Source organism: Malaclemys terrapin, chromosome 2 (assembly GCF_027887155.1).
Source record: "Malaclemys terrapin pileata isolate rMalTer1 chromosome 2, rMalTer1.hap1, whole genome shotgun sequence".
NCBI classification, from domain to species: domain Eukaryota; kingdom Metazoa; phylum Chordata; order Testudines; family Emydidae; genus Malaclemys; species Malaclemys terrapin.
Genome location: NC_071506.1, coordinates 234,819,058 through 234,844,090, shown reverse-complemented (window position 1 = coordinate 234,844,090; position 25,033 = coordinate 234,819,058). Strand labels below are relative to the sequence as shown.

The 25,033-nt window shown below is 46.6% G+C and overlaps 1 protein-coding gene across 1 annotated transcript in view; it reads right to left on the bottom strand.

The window, feature by feature from the left end:
* Nucleotides 1–24,779, bottom strand: part of THSD7A (thrombospondin type 1 domain containing 7A) — a 539,353-nt gene extending 514,574 nt beyond the window's left edge. The window contains exon 1 of the mRNA XM_054020318.1: nt 22,195–24,779. The gene's annotated coding sequence lies outside the window, so the exon portion shown is untranslated. The remainder of the gene's footprint in view (nt 1–22,194) is intronic.
* Nucleotides 24,780–25,033: the final 254 nt, after the last annotated feature.

Sequence of the window (25,033 nt, the reverse complement as noted above, 5' to 3'; positions counted from 1 at the left end):
AATGTATTATTGCAAAAGCTATATTAGTTTAATTTTTGTACAGTCCACATGTTCTATGTAATATTTTAGGGTGCATTTACTTATGTTTTACCTGTCAGTTTTCTTCTATACACTATTCTATACAGTCTCTGACTGTTTTGATGAAAATGAAACCTGTAATTCTTTAATTTAAAATGGAATACCAAAAGCAGAGATATCTGATATCAAGCATTAACATGAACTAAAACGGTCACATTAGAAAAACAAAATATAAGCCAGATATTTGCCCAGTTACAAAAGAGTAAGCCACTTAAACAGCCTGCTCTTTTAAAAAAAAAAAAAAAAAAAAAAGGACTGAGGGCTAACTTGAGTCCCACCATTAGTTTATGAACCTAAATATGAAAAGTGATTTTCAACCTGTGGTCCATGAATGCCTGGGGGTCTGGAGACTGTCATAGGCAATGGTCCCCAAACTTTTTCAGTCATGCCCCTCATCCCCTTACCCAGTTTGTGCCCCCCGGGGAGTAGAGTTGCCAACTTTCTAATTGCACAAAACAATGCCCCCTGAACGTGCCTCCATGCCCCCCTCCACAGTTTGGGGACCACTAACCCTGGGGTTATCATTACCATAGAATAGTGATTTTCAACCTGGGCTCCACAGACTATGCGTAAGATTTCCATCTGAAATTTGCTAGGGGTCTGCAAATGAAAAAAGGTTGAAAGCCACAGAAAATAAATTCCTGCTCCCATTGAAGTTGATGGGAGTTTTGCCACTGTGTTCAATAAGGGCAGATTTTCACACTCTGAGACTAAGAAAGGAGGTAGCAGTGTAACTGTTATGTCTAGTTTAATTTGGCCATGGAAATGGCCTAATTAAACTAGACAACACTTTACTAGCTCAGCCCTATTTATAAATACCATACCACATTAAACAGTTGAACTCCCTCATTCCTTAAAAAAACCCACAACCTAATATATGCACCGTCTTCAATATTTCATCCCATTTCCAAAGGTAGTGACCCTCAAAATCTAATATTGATCTTAGCTTTACCTTGATCAATACTAATCTCTGAGATAAATTAGTCTTTACATTGTCCTCAATAAAAGTCATTACAGGTATATTAGTGAAACACCACAACATATGTTTAATTAAAGAGCTCACTGTGTGTTTTCCCCCCCAATCTTTATACCTAGGATTTCTATCCATCATCTTTAGCAACAGTTTTAATGTGACTAAATTCCCATAATTACATAGTCACTAATGATTTCTCAAGATACCCTGACCTCACTTCTTTTATTTTACGACTAATGTTCTTTCTACCACACAGTGTGTATATCTAACTGGAGGAATAACACCATATTATAGTGTTGTTAGGTTATTAAGAGTCCAATTTTGTTCTCCTTAAAAAGTCAATGGAAAAACTCCTCTTGTCTTCAAGGGGAGAAAAATTGAGCCCTTAATATTGGGATGGGTCTGGACTACTAGGTTGTTATACAAAGCTCACTAAAATCAATGTGAAAGTCTTTTCTTTGCTTTCAAAGAGCTTTGGGGGAATTAAAGCAGTTTTCTCACGGAAAAAAATTCACAGCACTCAGAAGTGTATTTATATAGAGCTGAATGTTTTTAAACACAGATTTGTATTAAGTGTATGAACACAGAGAACTGCAGAGATGAGAATATAAACCCATACATAGATACAAGTGAGTCACATTATGGTAGCATGCCATTGACTTGAAAGATTCAGGATCCTCTTCTTCCTTCTTAGTGGTTATAATACACAAAACGATTTTTCAAGTTTACCAATGATTTTAATAAATAAATAAATTGTGAGTACAAGATATTAGATAACCACAAGTCTTCCTCCCACAATCTTGTGAAATGTAAGATTTTGCTGAATCCCAGCTCTAGACTGTAAATTACTCGAAGCAGTGATCACATCTTTAGACTCTCCCTAAACTACCAAAACTAAATTAAATAATAATAGTACACCTCTACCTCGATATAACGCTGTCCTCGGAAGCTAAAAAAAATCTTCCCGTGTTATAGGTGAAACTGTGTTATATCGAACTTGCTTTGATCCACCAGAGTGCGCAGCCCCGCCCTCCCGGAGCACTGCTTTACCACATTATATCCAAATTCATGTTATATCGGGTCACATTCTATTGAGGTACAGGTGTATTCTATATCAATCTTAGGTTAATGGTTAATCTTGCAGCTTGGTTGCAGCAAAGGAGTGAGCAAAAGGAGACAAGAACAGAAAGGTAGGCTGAAACTGTTATACAGAGCCTTTAAGACATAGGCAAAGAGCTTAAATTTGATGCAGAAGCCAAGGGGAAGCCAGTAAAGAGGGTCTAGAGGGGCAGAAAAACTTGAGGACTTTTGGAAATGCCTTTTAAACAGACTGAAGGGGAATGATGCAAGAAAGGAGGAAAGTAGCAGAGGCAAGAAATAATTGGGAGCAGGACAGGGTTTTTATAGAGTGGGTATGGAGAGGATAGGCAAATTTCAGAGAAGTAGGAGAGGAAAAGATTTCACAATAGCTTCAATGTAGAAGAAGGAGATAGGAGTTAGAAACAATACCAATATGGTAAGCCTGAGAGACAATGAGTATAATGAAAATGCTAAATGTGATAGAGACTGGAGAAAGAAAGGAATGCTTTGGAAAAGAGATGATGAGCTCAGCTTTCCTCTAGATGATTCAATTTCAACCACACTCCAAAATATAACTACCACAAAATATAAACATAGCCACACAACACAAAAGTGAGTTGCAAGTTTCAATGGAATCTCATACTTTCAAGTCGGGGCATATTTTCTGTCATACACGGTTATTGATATAAAACCATTGTCACATAAGATGTAGAATATATTTAGTTCAGGTCCATTTTACTCTTATCTGTCAATATCTGAAAGAAAGAAGTTGCATGCACATGAGAAAATCTGAAATAATTAAATGAGTACTCTGTCACAATATGAAGAGGCCTACATAAAAAAATGACAATCTACAAGGAATATAGACTTTTCATCCTAATAAATTAAAATTTAGCTTCCTAGCCAGAGCCTGTACAATGTGACATGAACAAGATTGTGCAACAGATGCAAGCCACAGATTGTATTAAGACAAAAAGTACAATATTTCCTCCCTTAATTTACATGCTGAAAATAAATATTGGTTGAAATACTGATTTCTTAGTTACAGTTTAATATTTAATCAGTGCTGATGAGAAAGAAGTGACTTTACAGTTTTAAAACATTCTTTGGTAAGGAATTCCATGCCAGTCACAATGACATACTAGTTATCTAAAATGATCAGGATTAAAAAAAAAAAGTGGACTAGACACTGATGATTTATCATCTGCAACACAGTCCCTAAAAAATTACTTCTATCTTGGCAGTTACATCCCTGATTTATCTAGACCAATAAAACTCAATCAGCAAAAATATTTTAGTATCGACCACAAACCAACACACTAACTTCAGGTCTTCTGGACACACACGTATGTATGTACGTATGTTAGATTTGAACCGCAACATTCTGTTACTGCAGAATGGAGCGGGAAAGGTGATAAGACAAAAGCCTTTGTGGTCGTGTGTGTGAGGTTCCTCTAGAAAGATGGACAGTTGCTAAACGTTGCCCCCCAGGATTTTTCGAAGGAAAGAGGAACAAACCAGCTGAAAGATAAATTCATCAGCAACCAGGAGTGTGATAGCAAAACCTTGTCTCCAAGGGTTTTAAAGGCCACCAACAGATCTAATAAAAATCAGTCTGGAGATCTCACTTTGATACATAGCCAAGAGACGATCAACCATTAATATCAAATACAGCCTCAGGGCATGTTTACACTACAAACTTAAGTCGACATCCAGCAGCTGCAGTAATTAAATTGGTAATGCGTGTCCACACCACACCCCTTGTATTGGTGGAGCGCGTCCACACTAGCAGCGCTTGCATCGACGCAGAAAGCAGTGAACCATGGGTGCAACTCACTGCAGGGGGGTTTGGAAAGGGCTTGCAATGCCTCATGGGACAAACATTCTTGTAGGGAGGAGTGGGAACATGGCTTCAATGTCCTTTCAAAAGGCTGGCATAGCCACATGTATGCCAGATCCCAAGAAACAGGGACCCCACTCAGCATTATAAACACCACACTGCAGGATAAGGCGTGTTCTATTTCCAGAGCTGAGAGAGGAGCCACCACGCAGAACATTGCTATGTCCTTCAAGCAACCCTGCTGGAAGCCATAGAATGAAAATTCCTGGTTGCTGCTGGCAGTTGCGCAGCAGCTGAACCTATTGAAGTGACATTTCTGGTCCCGAGAAACAAGCACTAACTGGTGGGATCACACTGTTATGCAGGTCTAGGATGACAATCAGTGGCTGCAGAACTTTTGTAGGCACAAGGCCACTTTCCAGGAACTGTGTGCAGAACTCTCCCCAGCCCTGCAGTACAGCGGCACTAAAATAAGATGTGCTCCAACAACAGAGAAGTGAGTAGTGATCGCCATGTGGAAGTTTGCAACCCCAGACTGTTACCAGTCAGTGGGAAACAATTAAGAGTTGGTAAATCCACTGTGGAGACTATTGTGATCCAAGTATGCAGGGCCATTAGTCGTCTTTTGCCAAGAAGCGTTGTGACTCTGGGAATTGTGCAGGAGATACTGGATGGTTTTGCCACAATGGGGTTCCCTAACTGCAGTGGAGCGACAGATGGGACGCATATCCCTATCTTAACATCAGATCACTTTGCCAAAGAGTACATACACAAAAAAGGGTATTTTTCAATGGTGTTGCAAGCACTGGTGGATCACCAGGGCCATTCTATTGATATCAATGTTGTATGGTCAGGGAAGGTTCATAACACATGCATCTTTAAGAACACTGGTCTGTTCAGAGAGCTGCAAGCAGGGACTTTCTTTCCGAAATGCAAAATAATCATTGGTTACATTGAAATGCCAATAGTGGTCCTGGGAGACCCAGCCTATCCCTTACTCCCATGTCTTATGAAGCCGTAAACCAGAAAGCTGCACAGCAGCAAGGATTGGTTCAACAACAGGCTCAGAAAGTGCAGAATGGTGGTGGAACATGCCTTTGGCCATTTAAAGGGTCGCTGGTGCAGTTTGCTTACTAGGTTAGATCTCACTGAAAGCAATATCCACATGATTATAGCTGACTACTGTGTGCCCCATAATATCAGAGGCAAAGGGAGAGAAGTTTACACATGGGTGGGACGTGGAGGTGTATAGACTGCTAATTTTGAGCAGCCAGATACCAGGACTATAAGAGGAGCTCAGCATAGAGCACTGTGTCTCAGGGAGGCTTGAAAAACCAGTGTGAGTAATGACTCTCAGGGTATGTCTACACTACGAAATTAGTTCGAATTTATAGAAGCCGGTTTTATTGAAATCGGTTGTATACAGCCGATTGTGTGTGTCCACACATAAAATGCTCTAGGTGCTCTAGTCGGCGGACCGCGTCCACAGTACGAGGCTAGCGTCGACTTCCGGAGCATTGCACTATGGGTAGCTATCCCACAGCTATCCCACAGTTCCCACAGTCTCCGCCACCCCTTGGAATTCTGGGTTGAGATCCCAATGCCCGGATGATGCAAAACAGTGTCGCGGGCGGTTCTGGGTACATGTCGTCAGGCCCCTCCCCCCCCCATCACAGCAATGGCAGACAATAGATTCGCGCCTTTTTACCTAGGTTACCTGTGCAGACAACATACCACGGCAAGCATGGAGCCCGCTCAGCTCAGCTGAGCTCACCGTCACCATATGTCCTCTGGGTGCCGGCAGACGTGGGACTGCATTGCTACACAGCAGCAGCTGCTAACTGCCTTTTGGCAGTAGACGGTGCAGTAGACTGGTAGCCTTCATCGGCGATCTGGGTGCTGGCAGCCATGGGGCTTGCCTTTTGGCAGTAGATGGTGTATTACGACTGTTAACCGTCCTATTACAAGTTGGGTCATCGCACATTAGCGGCGTCTTCCCCGAGCACCCGATCGTGCAATAGGCCTGAAGACCATCGTCATACACTAACTGCCAAGTGCCCAGCATTTGCTGCCAAGCACCCAGAAAGATGCCGAGGGCTATCAGTCACGCTGCACCGTCGTCTTAAGATGTAAAAAATAGATTTGCTCTGTATTCATTTGCTTCCCCCTCCCTCCGTCAAATCAACGGCCTGCTAAACCCAGGGTTTTCAGTTTAATCTTTGGGGGGGACCATTCTGTGTGACAGTTGTTTGTGTTTCTCCCTGATGCACAGCCACCGTTCTTGATTTTAATTCCCTGTACCTGTACGCCATGTCGTCACTCGGCCCGCCCTCCCTCCTTCCCCTAGTCCGTCAGATACTACTTTCGCGCCTTTTCTTTGAATTCTGGGTTGAGATCCCAATGCCCGGATGATGCAAAACAGTGTCGCGGGCGGTTCTGGGTACATGTCGTCAGGCCCCTCCCCCCCCGTCACAGCAAGGGCAGACAATAGATTCGCGCCTTTTTACCTGGGTTACCTGTGCAGACAACATACCACGGCAAGCATGGTGTCACTGGGGCAGGTTCATGCCGTGGAACGCCGATTCTGGGCCCGGGAAACAAGCACAGACTGGTGGGACCACATCATGCTGCAGGTATGGGACGATTCCCAGTGGCTGCGAAACTTTCGCATGCGTAAGGGCACTTTCATGGAACTTTGTGACTTGCTTTCCCCTGCCCTGAAACGCCAGGATACCAAGATGAGAGCAGCCCTCACAGTTGAGAAGCGAGTGGCGATAGCCCTGTGGAAGCTTGCAATGCCAGACAGCTACTGGTCAGTCGGGAATCAATTTGGAGTGGGCAAATCTACGGTGGGGGCTGCTGTGATCCAATTTGCCAGGGCAATGAAAGACCTGGTGATATCAAGGGTAGTGACTCTGGACAATGTGCAGTCAATAGTGGATGGTTTTGCTGAAATGGGATTCCCAAACTGTGGCGGGGCCATAGACGGAACCCATATCCCTATCTTGTCACCGGAGCACCAAGCCACCGACTACGTAAACCGCAAGGGGTACTTTTCAATGCTGCTGCAAGCCCTGGTGGATCACAAGGGACGTTTCACCAACATCAACATGGGATGGCCGGGAAAGGTACATGATGCTCGCGTCTTCAGGAACTCTGCTCTGTTTCGAAAGCTGGAGGAAGGGACTTTCTTCCCGGACCAGAAAGTAACCGTTGGGGATGTTGAAATGCCTATCGTGATCCTTGGGGACCCAGCCTACCCCTTAATGCCATGGCTCATGAAGCCGTACACAGGCAGCCTGGACAGGAGTCAGGACCTGTTCAACTACAGGCTGAGCAAGTGCCGAATGGTGGTGGAATGTGCATTTGGACGTTTAAAAGCGCGCTGGCGCAGCTTACTGACTCGCTCAGACCTCAGCGAAAAGAATATCCCCATTGTTATTGCTGCTTGCTGTGCGCTCCACAATATCTGTGAGAGTAAGGGGGAGACCTTTATGGCGGGGTGGGAGGTTGAGGAAACTCGCCTGGCCGCTGATTACACGCAGCCAGACACCAGGGCGGTTAGAGGAGCACAGCAGGGTGCGGTGCGCATCAGAGAAGCTTTGAAAACGAGTTTTGTGACTGGTCAGGCTACTGTGTGAAACTTCTGTTTGTTTCTCCTTGATGAACCCTCCAAACCCCCCCCCCCGACCCGGTTCACTCTACTTCCCTGTAAACCAACCACCCCACCCCACCCTCCCCAATTCGAGCACCGCTTGCAGAGGCAATAAAGTCATTGTTTTTTCACATTCATGCATTCTTTATTAGTTCCTCACAGAAGTAGGGGGATGATTGCCAAGGTAGCCTGGGATGGGTGGGGGAGGAGGGATGGAAAAGGACACACTGCATTTTAAAACTTTAACTCTTATTGAAGGCCAGCCTTCTGATGCTTGGGCGATCATCTGGGGTGGAGTGACTGGGTGGACGGAGGCCCCCCCACCGTGTTCTTGGGCGTCTTGGTGAGGAGGCTATGGAACTTGGGGAGGAGGGCTGTTGGTTACACAGGGGCTGTAGCGGCGGTCTCTGCTCCTGCTGCCTTTCCTGCAGCTCAACCATACGCTCGAGCATATCAGTTTGATGCTCCAGCAGACGGAGCATTGACTCTTGCCGTCTGTCTGCAAGCTGACGCCACCTATCGTCTTCAGCCCGCCACTTGCTCTTTTCATCCCGCCATTCAGCCCGCCACCTCTCCTCTCGTTCATATTGTGCTTTTCTCATGTCCGACATCGACTGCCTCCACGCATTCTGCTGTGCTCTATCAGCGTGGGAGGACATCTGCAGCTCCGTGAACATATCGTCCCTCGTCCTACGTTTTCTCTTTCTAATGTTCACTAGCCTCTGCGAAGGAGAAACATTTGCAGCTGGTGGAGGAGAAGGGAGAGGTGGTTAAAAAAAAAGACATATTTTAGAGAACAATGGGTACACTCTTTCATTACAAGGTCGCATATTTCGGCTTGCAGGCAGCCATGGTAGGCCACAGTGTTTTGGCTTTTTTAACCTTCTTAACATGCGGGAAAGGTTGCAAACAGCAGCGCATTTCCCATATCAAGGATGAATTGGGTTGTCCATTTAAAATGGGTTTTCAATGTAAAAGGAGGGGCTGCTGTTTCCCGGTTAACATGCGGCACAAACACAAGTAAACCACCCCCCCCCACCACACACACACGATTCTCTGGGATGATCACTTCACCCCTCCCCTCCACCGAGTGGTTAACAGCGGGGAACATTTCTGTTCAGAAGAGCAGGAACGGGCGCCTCTGAATGTCCCCTTAATAAAATCACCCCATTTCAACCAGGTGACCGTGAATGATATCACTCTCCTGAGGATAACAAAGAGAGATAAGGAATGGATATTGTCTGCATGCCAGCAAACACCGGGACCATACGCTGCCATGCTTTGTTATGCAATGATTCCAGACTACGTGCTACTGGCCTGGCGTGGTAAAGTGTCCTATCATGGCGGACGGGATAAGGCAGCCCTCCCCAGAAACCTTTTGCAAACGCTTTGGGAGTACATAAAGGAGAGCTTTCTGGAGATGTCCCTGGAGGATTTCCGCTCCATCCCCATACACGTTAACACACTTTTCCAGTAGATGTACTGGCCGCGATTGCCAGGGCAAATTAATCATTAAACACGCTTGCTTTTAAACCATGTGTAATGTTTACAAATATTTACAAAGGTACACTCACCAGAGGTCTCCTGTGTGCCCTGAGGGTCTTGGGTGAGTTCGGGGGTTACTGGTTCCAGGTCCAGGGTCACAAACATATCCTGGCTGTTGAGGAAACCGGTTTCTCCGCTTCCTTGCTGCTGTGAGCTACCTACAGTAACTCCATCCTCATCTTCCTCGTTCCCAGAACCGTCTTCCTTGTGTGTTTCTCCAGTGAGAGTCATAGCACACGGTTGGGGTAGTGGTGGCTGCACCCCCTAGGATCGCATGCAGCTCCGCGTAGTAGCGGCAAGTTTGCGGCTCTGCCCCGGACCTTCCGTTTGCTTCTCTGGCTTTGTGGTAAGCTTGCCGTAGCTCCTTAATTTTCACGCGGCACTGCTGTGTGTCCCTGTTATGGCCTCGGTCCTTCATGGCCTTGGAGATCTTTTCTAATACTTTGCCATTTCTTTTACTGCTACGGAGTTCAGCTATCACTGCTTCATCTCCCCACATGGCGAGCAGATCCCGTACCTCCCGTTCGGTCCATGCTGGAGCTCTTTTGCGATCCTGGGACTCCATCACGGTTACCTGTGCTGATGAGCTCTGCGTGGTCACCTGTGCTCTCCACGCTGAGCAAACAGGAAATGAAATTCAAACCTTCGTGGGTCTTTTCCTGTCTACCTGGTCAGTACATCTGAGTTGAGAGTGCTGTCCAGAGCAGTCACAATGAAGCACTGTGGGATAGCTCCCGGAGGCCAATAACGTCGAATTCCATCCACACTACCCCAATTCCGATCCGCAAAGGCCAGTTTTATCGCTAATCCCCTCGTCGGAGGTGGTGTAAAGAAACCGGTTTAAAGGACCCTTTAAGTCTAAAGAAAGGGCTTCGTCGTGTGGACGTGTCCAGGCTTAATTCGATTTAACGCTGCTAAAGTTGACCTAAACCCGTAGTGTAGACCAGGCCTGAGTAACGTGCTTCTCTGTATTGTGCCTTCCCATAGTGTGAATGTTGCTGTGACTGCTGGATTTTAGTCTCCAGCACACCTCTCCGTTGCCTCAGTTTCCCTGTTCCTGCCCTGCCCCCTTTGCCCCCATTTTAAATTAATAAAAATTATTTCATTTTCAAGACATGGACTTTTATTGAACAAACACTGACAGTTAATGATCACAAGTAGAATTTAATTTGGGACAGACTATGAAATAGACTAGATTACTAGATCGCACTGTTGCCAGGCGACGGCAGGTGTATGTAATTGGAGACTCTTTACTGAGGAGACTGGACAGGCCTGTGACCAGGGCGGACCCGGAGAACAGAAGGGTGTGCTGTCTACCGGGTGCAAAGATACGCGATGTGGACCTGCGGTTGAAAAGGATCCTAAAAGGAGCAGGTAAGAACCCCTTGATAATCCTTCATGTAGGAACGAATGACACGGCTAGGTTCTCGTTAGAGAGAGTCAAGGGAGATTATGCCAGGCTGGGGAAGACTCTCAAGGAGATAGAGGCTCAGGTTATCTTTAGTGGGATTTTGCCTGTTCCAAGGGAAGGGCAGCAAAGGGCTGATAGGATTTTGAGGATAAATAGTTGGCTAAGGGAGTGGTGCTATAAGGAGGGCTTTGGGATGTATGGCCACTGGGAGGCTTTCGGGGACAGACACCTGTTCTCGCGGGATGGGCTTCACCTGAGTAGGGAAGGAAATAGACTTCTGGGAGGGAGGCTGGCTCATCTTATCCAAAGAGCTTTAAACTAGGAAGTTTGGGGAGATGGTTGGGAGATGCACAGTTAATCTCCACGCCAGTTTCCGGTATTGGAAAGCTGAGTGTAATAAGAGGAGACATAGCCGGGGAGATGAGATTGGACATAGGAGGGACAGGGGGGACGAACACAAAGAGGCCCGCAACATACAGTGCTAGTAATGGGAGACAGGCTAAACGACATACATTAGGCTGTTTGTACACCAATGTGAGAAGCCTAGGTAATAAAATGGAGGAATTGGAGCTCTTGGTCCAAGAATTGAAACCGGATATCGTAGGAATAACTGAAACGTGGTGGAATGGCAGTCACGACTGGAACGCAGGTATGGAGGGGTATGCGCTGTTTAGGAAAGACCGGGATAAAGGTAAAGGTGGGGGGGTGGCATTGTATGTCAATAGTGAAATAAGCTGTAAAGAAATAATAGTGGATGGAATAGATAATACAGAGTCCGTCTGGGCGATACTCAAGCTGGGTAAAAGTACTACTAGAGCCTCTCCGGGGATAGTGCTTGGGGTGTGCTATAGACCGCCGGGATCGACCCAGGATATGGATAAGGAATTGTTTAATGTATTAAGGGAGGTAAATACTAATAGAAACTGTGTAATTATGGGGGACTTTAACTTCCCGGATATAGACTGGGGAACAAACACTAGTAGCAATAATAGGGCTCAGATGTTCCTAGATGTGCTTGCGGATCAATTCCTTTATCAAGTGGTAGCTGAGCCGACGAGGGGGGAGGCCATTTTAGATTGGATTCTGGTAAGTAGTGAGGACCTTGTTGAGGAAGTGGTAGTGGGGGACAACTTGGGCTCCAGTGATCATGAGCTAATTCGCTTTAAACTAAATGGAAAGAGTACCAGAATTAAGTCAAAGACTAGGGTTTATAATTTTAAAAAGGCCAATTTTAACAAATTAAGGGGACTGGTAAGGGAAGTGGATTGGGCAAACGTATTAAGGGACCTAAAGGCAGAAGAAGCCTGGGATTACTTTAAGTTAAAGATGCAAGAGCTGTCAGAGGCCTGTATCCCCAAAAAGGGAAAAAGATTACTAAGCAAGAGACTTAGACCGAGCTGGATGAGCGACCGGCTGAAAGGGGTGATTAGGAAAAAACAGAAAGCGTACAAAGAGTGGAAGAGGGGAGGGATCAGTAAGGAAACTTACCTTAGCGAAGTCAGAGAATGTAGAGATAGAGTGAGAAAGGCCAAAGGCCAGGAAGAGTTGGACTTAGCGAGGGGAATTAAAAGTAATAGTAAGAGGTTTTACAGCCATATAAATAGGAAGAAAGCAAAGAAAGAAGAAGTGGGACCGCTGAAGACTATAGCCGGAGAGGAGATTAAAGATAATCTAGGCATTGCGCAATATCTCAATGAATATTTTGCATCGGTGTTTAATGAGGCCAATGAAGGTATTAGGGATACTAGCACCGTTACAGAGGGGCATACGGGATGGGGGATTACCGCATCCGAGGTAGAAACAAAACTAGAACGCCTTAATGGGACTAAGTCGGGTGGACCGGACGATCTTCATCCGAGAATATTGAAGGAATTGGCGCGGGAAATAGCAGGCCCATTAGCGACTATATTTAATGAATCTGTAAACTCGGGGGTAGTCCCGTTAGACTGGAGAATAGCCAATGTGGTTCCTATTTTCAAGAAAGGGAAAAAAAGTGACCCGGGTAACTATAGGCCTGTTAGTTTAACATCAGTAGTGTGCATGGTGCTGGAGAAGATTCTGAAAGAGAAACTAGTTGAGGACCTTGAAGTTAATGGCAAATGCGATAAATTACAGCATGGTTTTACGAAGGGCAGATCGTGCCAAACGAATCTGATCTCCTTCTTTGAGAAAGTAACGGACTTATTAGATAAGGGAAATGCGGTGGACCTAATATACCTGGATTTCAGTAAAGCGTTTGATACAGTACCCCATGAGGAACTATTGGTTAAAATGAAAAACATGGGGATCGATATGAAAATCCAGAGGTGGATAGGGAATTGGTTAATGGGGAGAATGCAGCGGGTCGTATTAAAGGGTGAATTGTCGGGTTGGAGGGAGGTTACTAGTGGAGTGCCTCAAGGTTCGGTTTTGGGACCCATCTTATTTAATCTATTTATAACTGACCTCGGGACCGATTGCAAGAGTGGGCTGATAAAGTTTGCGGATGATACGAAGGTGGGAGGAGTTGCAAACTCGGAGGAGGATAGGGATACTCTGCAGGGAGACTTGAATGAGCTTGTGAATTGGAGTATCAGAAATAGGATGAAATTTAATAGTAAAAAGTGTAAGGTGATGCACTTGGGGACGAATAATAACAATTTTAGTTACAAGATGGGGACGCATTGGTTAGAAGTAACGGAAGAGGAGAAGGACCTAGGGGTCCTTGTGGACCGCAGGATGACTATGAGTCGGCAATGTGACGTGGCGGTGAAAAAAGCCAATGCGGTCTTGGGATGTATTAGGCGAGGTATATCTAGTAGAGATAGGGAGGTCCTGCTTCCGTTGTATAAGGCGCTGGTGAGACCTCATTTGGAGTACTGTGTGCAGTTCTGGTCTCCCATGTTTAAAAAAGATGAACTCAAACTGGAACGGGTGCAGAGAAGGGCGACTAAGATGATCAGAGGAATGGAAAACCTGTCGTATGAAAAGAGATTAGAGGAGCTTGGGTTGTTTAGTCTGACAAAGCGAAGGCTGAGGGGGGATATGATTGCTATGTTTAAATATATCAGAGGGGTTAATACAAGGGAGGGAGAGGAATTATTCCAGTTTAGTACTAATGTGGACACGAGAACGAATGGATACAAACTGGCCGGGGGGAAGTTTAGGCTTGAAATTAGACGAAGGTTTCTGACCATCAGAGGGGTGAAATATTGGAACGGCCTTCCGAGGGAAACGGTGGGGGCGACGGACCTGTCTGGTTTTAAGATTAAGTTGGATGAGTTTATGGAGGGAATGGTTTAATGATAAAACATAGTAGCCAAGGAAAACCAAGCAATGGTACATGAACAGCATAATGGCCAACAAGGGTCAGGCTAGAGACTCTTGCCTATATGCTCGGGGTATTACTGATCGCCATATTTGGGGTCGGGAAGGAATTTTCCTCCAGGGTAGATTGGCTGAGCCTCTGGAGGTTTTTCGCCTTCCTCCGCAGCATGGGGCAGGGATCACTAGCAGGAGGGTCTCAGCCGATTGAAGTCACTAAAACACAGGATTGGGGACTTCAACGGTAGAGTCCAGGGAAGGGTCTTGCGGCCTGCAGCATGCAGGGGGTCAGACCAGATGATCATAATGGTCCCTTCTGACCTTAATGTCTATGAGTCTATGAGTCTATGAAATACAATTGGGAGGGGAAAAACACATTCATCTTGTCTTTAAAAAGCACAGTGGCCTTACCTGTCACACATCATGTGTGCAACTTGTATTCTTAGGACCCTTCCATGGGGTTGAGAGGAAGGGATATTGCATTTTCCCACCTTGCCTCATGGAACGTTTGGGAGAGGGGGAGACGGAGGGGAAATATGGCGATGTTGGAATGCCATTCTGCAGGGGGGAGTCTAGCCTCAAGGCTCTTTTCCTGAAGGTCAACCAGATGCCTCAATATGTCTGTTCCTTCAGAATCCCCATCATCTCCTGCTGCATGCCATGCTCACTCTCCTGGGCTGCTCTCCTGCTTGCAATGTCCACACCCAGTTTTTCATAGAGAAATCCTCCATGATCTCTGCTCAGTGTATCGTCTCAGAGGCAGTCATAATCTCATTAAACATGAGATCACACATTCTCCTTCACCTTTGTCTTATCTGTGAGAGCCTCTACACCAGTGTGGAGGAAGAGCTAAAAGCCACACTTTCAGCTGTAAGCCATGGAAAGCACAAAGCAACCATTGTCAGTATAGACCCAGTGTCTAGTACAGAGTTGCTATATAAAAATAATTTCCCTTATTTCATGGAAGTTTAAGGAAGAACATTTTCTTTTACACAGGGTATTCACTGAACCAGTTTGCTGTCCCAGCCGTGGTGAATAGAACACCAGGGCATGGGCGCTGGACCCTCAGCATCATTGGGTGGGTAACCTGTGGCAGGACCAGAGGTGGGCAAGGGGCCATACCACCTCCCCTTTGTAACATGAAGGTTGTCTGGAGATCAGGAACCAGCATTGACCCTCCCAAACTGTAAGCCTTGGCAGAGACTGTGCTGGGAGCAGGGGTGCTTGCAGTGGCAAGTGGGCACCACAAAATTCCCCCCCCCAGTGCCGCTGCTGGTAGCCATTGCCCAAGGCTTGCAGTTACTAAGGTCAACCACTGACACCCAAATTACAGCCATGTTTTGGAAATCATGGGTGAAGGGGCAGAAAGATCACAATGGGCAGGGGGGAGCAAGAAAGCACAGGCACTACTGTTTGCGGTCCGAGCACTTGAAATGAAAGCTACCACTGTCTCCTCTAGGTGACCCTACCTGATATCACTCTCCTGAGGGTAACAGAGGCGGCAAGGGAACAAATGCTGCAAGTGTCCAAGTGCAGACTGGGTCCTTATGCTTCGTACTATCATGATACCAGCCGAATTAATACTGAAGTAGTATGGGAAAGCATCCTACTGCAGTAGAAGAAATAAGACAGCCCTCCCCAGAAACTTTCTGCAACAGACTGCAGACTACCTCCACAAAAGTTTCCTGGAGATCTCTGTGGAAGATTCCCAGGCCATCCTTGTATACATGAACTGTCTTTTTCGTGGGGCACCTTCTGCCTAGCTGGCGTGGCGACTGGGAAGCAGATAGTCACTCTACCTCACCTTCTATTTTTAATTAAAATTATAATACAAGAACATGAGACCTCAAAATATTACTTGAAATTGCAGACTCAACAGAGGTTCCTTCCCCAGCACCACACTCTGCCATGATGCTGTTCTGCAAATGGCTGGACTGTTCTTGGGTTACAAACAGCTCCTGGCTCTCTGGGAGAATGGATCTTCCACTCGCCTGTCTCCCATTCTCCTCCTCCTGATCCAAGACCTCCTCTTCAGTGTTGCCTGTGCTGACCCAGAACTCCAACTCCTCAGAGGTATCCACGCTGCTCTTAGGGGTCAGAGTTGGGTCGCTGCCAAGTATTACATGCAGCTCCTTGTAGAAGCGGCATGTCTGCAGTGCTGCACCAGAGTGACCATTCACTCCCGTGTCTTCTGGTATGCCCACTACAGTTCCTTGATTGCTGTGCATCCCTGGTGTAGCCCTTCATCCCCACACCCTGTGGTGCTATCTGCTCATAGAGGTCTAAGTTTCTACAGCTGGATCGGAGCTGTGGCTGCACAGCCTCTTCTCCCCACAGATCAAGAAGATCCACCACCTCCTATGTACTCCAGACTGGAGTGCATTTGGAGTGTGGAGCCACCATGATAAGCTGGACAGGCGAGCTTTCCAAGCCAAAAAATGCAAAGATTCCTGGTACTTTAACTGGGAAAGGACTCTCTCCTGTGTACCTGGCTGCTGTGCAGTGGAGTTGAAAATGTTTACGAGAGCCGTCACAGGAGAGTATTGTAGGACGCTTCCTGGAGGACAGGTAGACATAAGCAACGCAGTGTCTACACTGCCTCTACGTTGATCTAACATCGAAGTGCTATGCCTCTCGCAGAGATGGAGTAATTACGTCAACATAGCAGGCAAGTTACGTCAGTGGAAGGGACCTTGTAGTGTAGACACGTTTCATTATTAGGTCGACGTAAGGCAGTTACGTTGACGTAACTGTGTTGTATAGACCAGGCCTCAATTCCCTACCCACGCTGTAAACTAGGGTTACCATATTTCAGCGAGCAAAAAAGAGGACGGGAGGAGCCCCGCCCTAGCCCCGCCCCTGCCCCTCCCACTTCCCACCCCCCCTGACCTCCCAACCCTCCCCCCGTTCCTTGTCCCCTGACTACCCCCTCCTGGGACCCCTGCCCCTAACTGCCCCCCAGGACTATCTAAGCCTCCCTGCCTCTTGTCCCCTGACTGCCCCAACCTTTATCCACACCTCCACCCCCAGACAGACCCCTGGGACTCCCACGCCCCATCCAACCACTCCCCACCCCCTGACAGCCCCCCCAGAACTCCCAACCCATCTAAACCCCTCTGCTCCCTGTCCCCTGACTGCTCCGATCCCTCTCCGCACTCCTGCCCCCTGACAGCCCCCCCCAGAACTCCCAACCCATCTAAACCCCTCTGCTCCCTGTCCCCTGACTGCTCCGATCCCTCTCCCCACTCCTGCCCCCTGACAGCTCCCCCCCAGAACTCCCAGCCCATCTAAACCTCTCTGCTCCCTGTCCCCTGACTGCTCCGATCCCTCTCCCCACTCCTGCCCCCTGACAGCCCCCCCCAGAACTCCCAGCCCCCTACCCCCCCCCCCGCTCCTTGTCCCCTGACTGCCCCCTCCTGGGACCCCTGCTCCTAACTGCCCTCCAGAACCCCACCCCCTACCTAAGACTCCCTGTTCCTTGTCCCCTAACTGCCCCCTCCTAAGACCCCCCCCCAACTGCCCACCAGGACCCTACCCCCTACCTGTACCCTGACTGCCCAAAACTTTCTCCACTCCCCCCAAAAAGCCCCCCCCCCCGTTTCTTGACTGCCCCCTCCAGAACCTCCCTGCCCCTTCTCCTGCCCCCCCTTACCCTGCTGCTCAGAACAGGGTGTTGGGCTCTGTGCGAGCCGGACACGTGGCTGAGCTCCCCAGCACAACAAAACCCGGTCCCTGGCCCTGCACAACAAAACCCGGTCCCTGGTCCGGACCAGGTTGCAGGGGAGAGCTGCCCTTGTATCAGCACAAAGTGCTCTCGCTCCCGTTTTGCTACCCTGCATGGCAGAAACCGCTCCCAGTTGCAAAAGGGGAGGGCTGCACTTTGTGCTGAGACACTTGCTCAGAATGCAGGGCGGAGCTCCTCTCCAGCTGCTCCGGAGTCCAGCCCGGGACTTTCCTGCAGCCCTCCCAGCCGCTCCGGGGGAGGGGGGAAATCCCGGACATTGTGAGTGCTTTACAAATTCCCCCCGGACGCTATTTTTAGCACAAAAAGGAGGACATGTCCGGGTAAATCCGGACGAATGGTAACCCTATGTAAACCAAACAGATATCAGAGACATCTGTGGATTTCATGTTGCCAGAGCTGTCCAATACCACTTTCTCAACAAAATTCCCAACAAACGGGATTTTTGAGAAGGGACATTAATAATCAAATGTCAAAAATGCCCAATACTGGTTCTTGAGCAAGGGCCTAACCATGTGCATAAAGGCTTGCCACGTATAATGGTGTTAACAATAGCCATCAATAATGGGGCCCAAAGTCTCTCCGCTGTCCTTAACTAGCCACAAAAAGACATAGGTCCAACTCGTAGGTGACTCATTATTGGTCTATAAGCAGAACTGGGCGAAAAAAAAAGGGGGAAAAAAAAAATCAACCGTGAGGATCGGTTATTTCTCATCTTCTGCTCTGACACTTAGAAGCAACAGACTAGTCCAGATCAGTTCAGTTGTAACCATGAAACAATCCGACAACTCCTCACAGTTATAAACAGGAAGTGGTAACTGAGCTGCGGTAGTCTAGGTTAATCAGAGTACCCAAACCTCCAGATACTTATTACATTAGCAGAAGCCTAAGAAAACTCTATGCCACAGCACTGGTTAAGGCAAAAACAATACATTCACTATGATATATGACCATGCTCACCAAGAATCTTCCAGCACCAGGGCTTCAGCTTTCTTCCTGCCACTTCCTGTCATACGCTTCTGTGAGCAATAGCAACAGGCAAAGAGGATGCAGCAGGGACAATTTCCAGATGCCACACTGTCAATGATGGCCGAGTAAAAGATGGCGGTGTCCCTGCCAGTACTAGAACTACATTGTGCCAGGGCCGGTGCTACCATTTCGGCAAACTAGGCGGTTGCCTAGGGCACCAAGATTTGGGGGTGCCAAAAAGCAGTGCCCCCACTTTTTTTTTTTACATCGTTCCTATGCTCCCTCCCCGAGCGTGCAGTTGCCGCTCCACTTCTCCCGCCTCCCAGGCTTGCAGTGCCAATGAGCTGTTTGGTGCCACAAGCCTGGGAGGGGAGGAAAATTAGAGCTGGGGCAGCATGCTCGGGGAGGAGGCAGAGCAGAGGTGAGTTGGGGTGGGGAGCTGCCGCACAGCTCCCCAGGGTGGGCGCCTCAGGGCAGGGGAGGGGAAGCTGCCACAGGGCTGGGGGGGGGGCCACAAGGTGGAAGTTTCGCCTAGGGAGCTAAATGTCCTTGCACCGGCCCTGCATTGTGCCTCTTACTAAGTTGACTTAGAAGCCACCTGGGATAATGTGATGGTTGCAACAGAGGTCATAATTCCCTGCCTTAACATAACAGATGCATAATTTCATGTACAAGTCAATCAGCTAGATCAAGAGGCCTTGATATCTTTAATACTAGGCCTGACTTAACCCAAAGTTTGAAGTCATGTGAGTAGCAGGGTGACCTCTATATTACCAGAGTTAGAACTGGGCAGGAAAGAGTATTCCTGTCCCATGAAAATTTTCAATGTATCAAAAATTTCATTTGTTTTGAATCAGGACAAGTGTCAAAGTCTCAAAAGATTTCATAAACCAAAAATCTGGAAAAATAAAAACAAAAGTTTGGGTCAACCAAAACATTTTGATAATCTCAAAATTTTTCATCTCCATTTCAGCCTTTTACCTTGTTAGTCTGACTTAACTAAAGTTTCAAAATGAAGATTTTTCAAGTTAAAAACAACAAAACTTTTCATTTAAATAATGTCAAAACACTTTTCAAACATTTAAAAAAAAAAACAAAAAAACTATTCTCCAGTAAGTTTTCAAGTTGGGAGATTCATCAAAATGGACACTTTTGCAAACAGTTTTGTTTTCACCAAATAGACTCATTTGAGAGTATCCACTTAATAAGCAAGTAACACATGTTCCCATTCTGGTTAGAACTGGTCAGGAATTGTTAAAAAAAACAGGGTTTTTCACTGAAAAATGTATCTTCAGGACTAGGCATCTCCTACACCTTAGATAAGGAGCAAAAAATGTGGCTATAACTCTACCTAGAATCATGCTTCAACAGATACCCAACTGGAGGCAAGCTGAGCCAACAAAGCAGCAGCAGACTCAGCTAGATAACTCTCAGTACAGCACACAGTCCTCTTCCTCTATGACTAAATCACCAATGGTGAGTATCTGACTGGCGATGATCATCCCTCCATGCCATTGCCCCATGCTGCCAAAATGAGACCAACAGCAAGATCATTGGGATAAATAATGGTTGACAACCTTTGCCTAATAAATCATGTGCTATCACCAACTTACACCACATTAACAACAGGAATCAGAGCGTTCACTACTTTGGAAACTCATCTCCTACAGGCCATCTTTGGAATGCGGCCATTTTACTCTCAAGATGTTACAGTTGAGGAAAAAAAATTAAATTACAGAATGGCAAATGATATCTCCCTGCACTCAGACTGAACAAGCAAATAATTAAAGTGACAGGAAAATGTCTTAGGAGTTAACAGTGCATTTATAGATAAAGCTGAAGAATGACCTGATCAATACATAAATACTGGTCAAATGAAACATAAAAGCTTAGTAAAGTGACTTTCAGATTGTGACTCAGACACAAATTATTACTCCGACTCAAAGTCTGCTCTTAAACTCTCTACAGTGTACTCGTATCATACTCTTTTCTCTAAAAAAAGAAGAACAGGAGTACTTGTGGCACCTTAGAGACTAACAAATTTATTAGAGCATAAGCATATGCATCCGAAGAAGTGGGCTGTAGTCCACGAAAGCTTATGCTCTAATAAATTTGTTAGTCTCTAAGGTGCCACAAGTACTCCTGTTCTTCTTTTTGCGGATACAGACTAACACGGCTGTTACTCTGAAACTCTTTTCTCTGGCCTTCTAAACTAAACCCAAGAATAAAACAAAAGGAAATAATTTTAACTCAAGATAACCTTGCTTACGTCAGAACCACAACCCTCACTTCTTTAAAAAAAAAAAAAAAAGCTATAATTTCTAGTTCTGCGTTTCATTTAATAGTATTAAAAATTGAAGAAAGCCAGTTTCATCAGTTTCCATAAATCTCAATCTACAAAATTTCATTTGAAATTTGACTGAATTCTTACAGAACCCAAAAGGTGACACTGTTAACTTGAAGTTTTTTAACTGAATACTAGCGAAAATGCCATTACAATGCAAAATTTCTTTAAAAAAATTAAAACCATTTTTCCTGCTCCCTGCTGATATTTAGAAGGGCTATACAGCAACACAATCAAACGTGCTTTGGCCTATAGCTTGTTCCACTTCCATTCTGTGAAGATGCTTGTCTGCTCCCATTTCAGCTTCATCTTTGCTACTTTGGCAACAAGTAAAGATACTTTTTCATAGTGTAAGGAAGTGTGTGAACTCCTCCAACTATATTGCGAAGGGATGTTTTCATACCAATACAAAAAGTGAAAATGGCTACACAAAGTGCTTTCAAACGAAGTAAACATCTGAAGAAGTGAGGTTCTTACCCAGGAAAGCTTATGCTCCCAATACTTCTGTTAGTCTTAAAGGTGCCACAGGACCCTCTGTTGCTCCTACTTAACAATCTGGGGACACTGAGCAAGGGGGCGGTAAGTGACATGCCCAAGGTCACCCAGTGAAAGTGGCAGAGCTGGGACTAGCCCCCAGGTGCCGACTCCCAGTCTCCTGCGCTCACCACTAGCCAAGGATCCCTTCAAGAGCCCCCCCGCCAGCAGCTTTACGGGTGTCCAACGCTGCTCCCCCTCCCTGCGTGGCAGCAGGCACCTGCCCCCCCAACCTGCGGCAGCTCTGGCCCGCCAGCACCGGGCGCTGTACTCACCGCGCCTCCGCCCGGGCCGGGCTAGTCCCCAGCACTAACATTGGGCAGTAGCGTCCGCTCCTTAGCTCGGGGAGCGGGGGGGGGAGGCAGGGCAAAAACTCGGCCAGTCCCCTCAGCGGGGTCCGGGCGCCCCGCAGGCATCGCCTCTCGCCGGTCCCCCGCCTCCTTCCCCCAGAGTCACCGGCTGCAGCCGCAATGCAGCGGCGGCGCCCGCCCCCTCCCCCAGCCCTGCAGAGGGACAGGAGCCCGGCGGGCGAGTAAAGCTCGCGGCAGCCTCCAGCCTCCCCGCGGGGCGCCGCTCGCAGGCGCCCGAGGACTCCCCCTCCCCCAAGCAGGGGGCACTACACGGGGCCGGGCTGCATCTCCTGACCCACCCCGGAGCGTCACTCCTCGGGCCGCTGGAGTGAGGGGGTTGCAGCCGGGCCACAGGCTCCCCTCAACCTACCAGCGCAGGACGGGCAGGGGCCTCCCCGCGTTCAGCACCATCGCAGCTCGCCGCCGAGCTCGCTCGTGGCCAAGCTGCTGCTCGGGTGCCGCTCCTCGCCTCCCAGCCTGCCCGACCGCCTCCGGCGTGCGTGGGGAAAAGCCATCAGCCCGCGCCCCGCACCCAACCCCCCAGCCCCCGGGCTCCCCGCCGGCGCCTGCTGGACCCCCTCACATCGCAGAGCGCGCCCCGGTCTTCTCTGTCCGATATTCTGCAGCAGAAAGGGAAAGTGACTTACCTGTTATTCAGGATACCTGAGGCAGCACGTCCCGAGAGTAACTTGGAAGGAGAGGGCACTTGACGAAAGTGACCAATGCCTGTGCCTTGTTTGGGGTGGAGCCGAGAGAACATTTTCTCCCTCTGCTGGGCCAGCTGCCAAAATTAGGTCATCGTACCACCTTCCGATCTGCCTTTATTATTCGAAAACCGAGGTGGGAATAAAAAACAGAAAAAAGGAGCGTTATTTTACAAGCTAATTTTGCTTTTTCTTGTTCTCATACTAATTAAAATAGACCCCTGGAAAGGTGCATTAATTGCTATGAAGAGAACGATAGAGGCATTAACGAAGAGAATTGTAAATCATCCAGCTATTTAGATGAAGAATTAAATGTACAGTTTATCTGGGAAAGATGGCAAACAAACCACGAGATTATTTCCAACATCTGTCTTAAACCATTCACTATCTTTGGGGTAAAAGTTGTAAAAAGGAATTATTTAACTTTTAATAGCCAATAAAAGTACCTAGCTCTATTTCCTTGTAGCAAATGCTTCTAAAAATGAACTAATTAAAATTGTTTTCCATAATATAAGCAAATACAGTACTTGCTCTAGCTGGGACTTTTGCTATTTAAATAATAAAAATGTGGGGGTTTGATTCATGAATTACTTCAAATACTTTCAAGAGTGAAGAGAAGAAAGAGGATTCTTTACCCAGTTTCCCCTCAGACATAGACTAACTGCAAAATTAGGGCCCTGAATTTGCAAACACAAAGCCCCTGTGTAGTCCAATGGATTGTTTCAGAGTCTTTTCTGAAGCAATCCTATATTCTATGGCATGTGGAAGCTGCAAGTGAAAGAACAGGTTTGCCTTGTCATTTTCAGCTTATTTATCTTTAGTACTCATGGAAACGCTAACAAGCTCAAAATGTTATTCGAGTTTGTATGGATATTTTATTTTCATTCCTTATAAGGTACAGGTGCAAACTGTCATGCAGAATGTTCATCATTTTATTAATTAATTACAAAAGAATATTGAACACTGTTTGGGAGCTGAATATTCAAGATAGTAACACAGCCTTTTTCAATTAATCTGTCCAGAATTTGTTTCATGTGTCAAAAAATGAATTATGATATGATAAGCTTTAATCAGTCTTTCATAGTATCACATTGATTGATATGTCAAAAGCTTAGCGTTGATGGCTATGATAGAATAACTGTGAGTTTGATTGGATGTCTGTCGATAATTTTTTAGCCATTTTTAAGTTTCATTATATTTCAAAGAGGCTTTGCTTTATGCTGAATGCTTGCAAGTACTAATCCACTAATCAACATTAAATATTAAACACTCTGAGGTCCATAGACTCTCTTCACTTACCATTAACTGACAGAAGTTACTAAAAAACTGTCTAAACCTGGGTATTCCAGTGATGTTTGTAAAACATTGTTAACGTAAATCTAAGAAATAACCAAAGTCCTTAGAAATTCTTTTTAATCTGTTCTCAGAATTTGGCATACCTGAGCAATATGTCCTTGAAAACTTGCTTTATTTGAAACTATCTGTAGTGATTAATGTAGAAACAAACGCAATTGTGAGTGTGATCATCCCTATATCCAGGAATACATAGAAAAAATAGAAAATTTAAAACTAACACTTTTTAGATGGAAAATCATGAAATGAGTCATTATAAGTCAGAGAAATTATTAATTTTTTCATAAATGCATAGTACTCTCCCATTTCCTAATTAATGGGTAATAATGATATTGCTTGTTTGCAGTTGGGACCTGGGTAGCAAAGATTTGCTATTTGTTTGACAAAAATGCTCCATACTACCCACTAGCCTTCAAGACTAATTATTATATCTCTCAGCATCTGAAGATGTACAATAAAACCTTTCAGAAAGATATTTTATGCTAAGTCATTAGGAGGTTTGATCATTCCCCTCTATTTAGCATTGGTGAGGCCTCATCTGGAGTACTGTGTCCAGTTTTCGGCCTCACATTACAAGAAGGATGTGGAAAAATTGGAAAGAGTCCAGTGGAGGGCAACAAAAATGATTAGGGGGCTGGAGCAAATGACTTATGAGGAGAAGCTGAGGGAACTGGGATTGTTTAGTTTGCAGAAGAGAAGAATGAGGGGGGATTTGATAGCTTCTTTCAACTACCTGAAAGGGGGTTCCAAAGAGGATGGATCTAGACCAGGGGTCTCAAACTCAAATGACCATGAGGGCCACATGAGGACTAGTACATTGGCCCGAGGGCCGCATTTACTGACACCTACCCCCCACCGCTCTCGGTCCCACCCTCACTCCCCCGCTTTCATGAGACCCCGCTCATGTCCCGCCTCTTCCAACCCCTTCCCTGAAATCCCCACCCAAACTCTGCCCCCTCCTTGCCCCCAGGAGGCGCAGGAGGGGTGTGGGGTGTGGCAGGGGCTCAGGGCAAGGAGTTGGGGGGTGTGGGGTGCAGGGGGGTGAGGGGTGCGGCAGGGGGTCAGGGCAGGGGGTTGGGGTGCAGGAGGGGCGCGGGGTGCGGTGGAAGTTCAGGGCAGGGGGTCGGGGTGCAGGGTGCAGCAGGGGGTTCA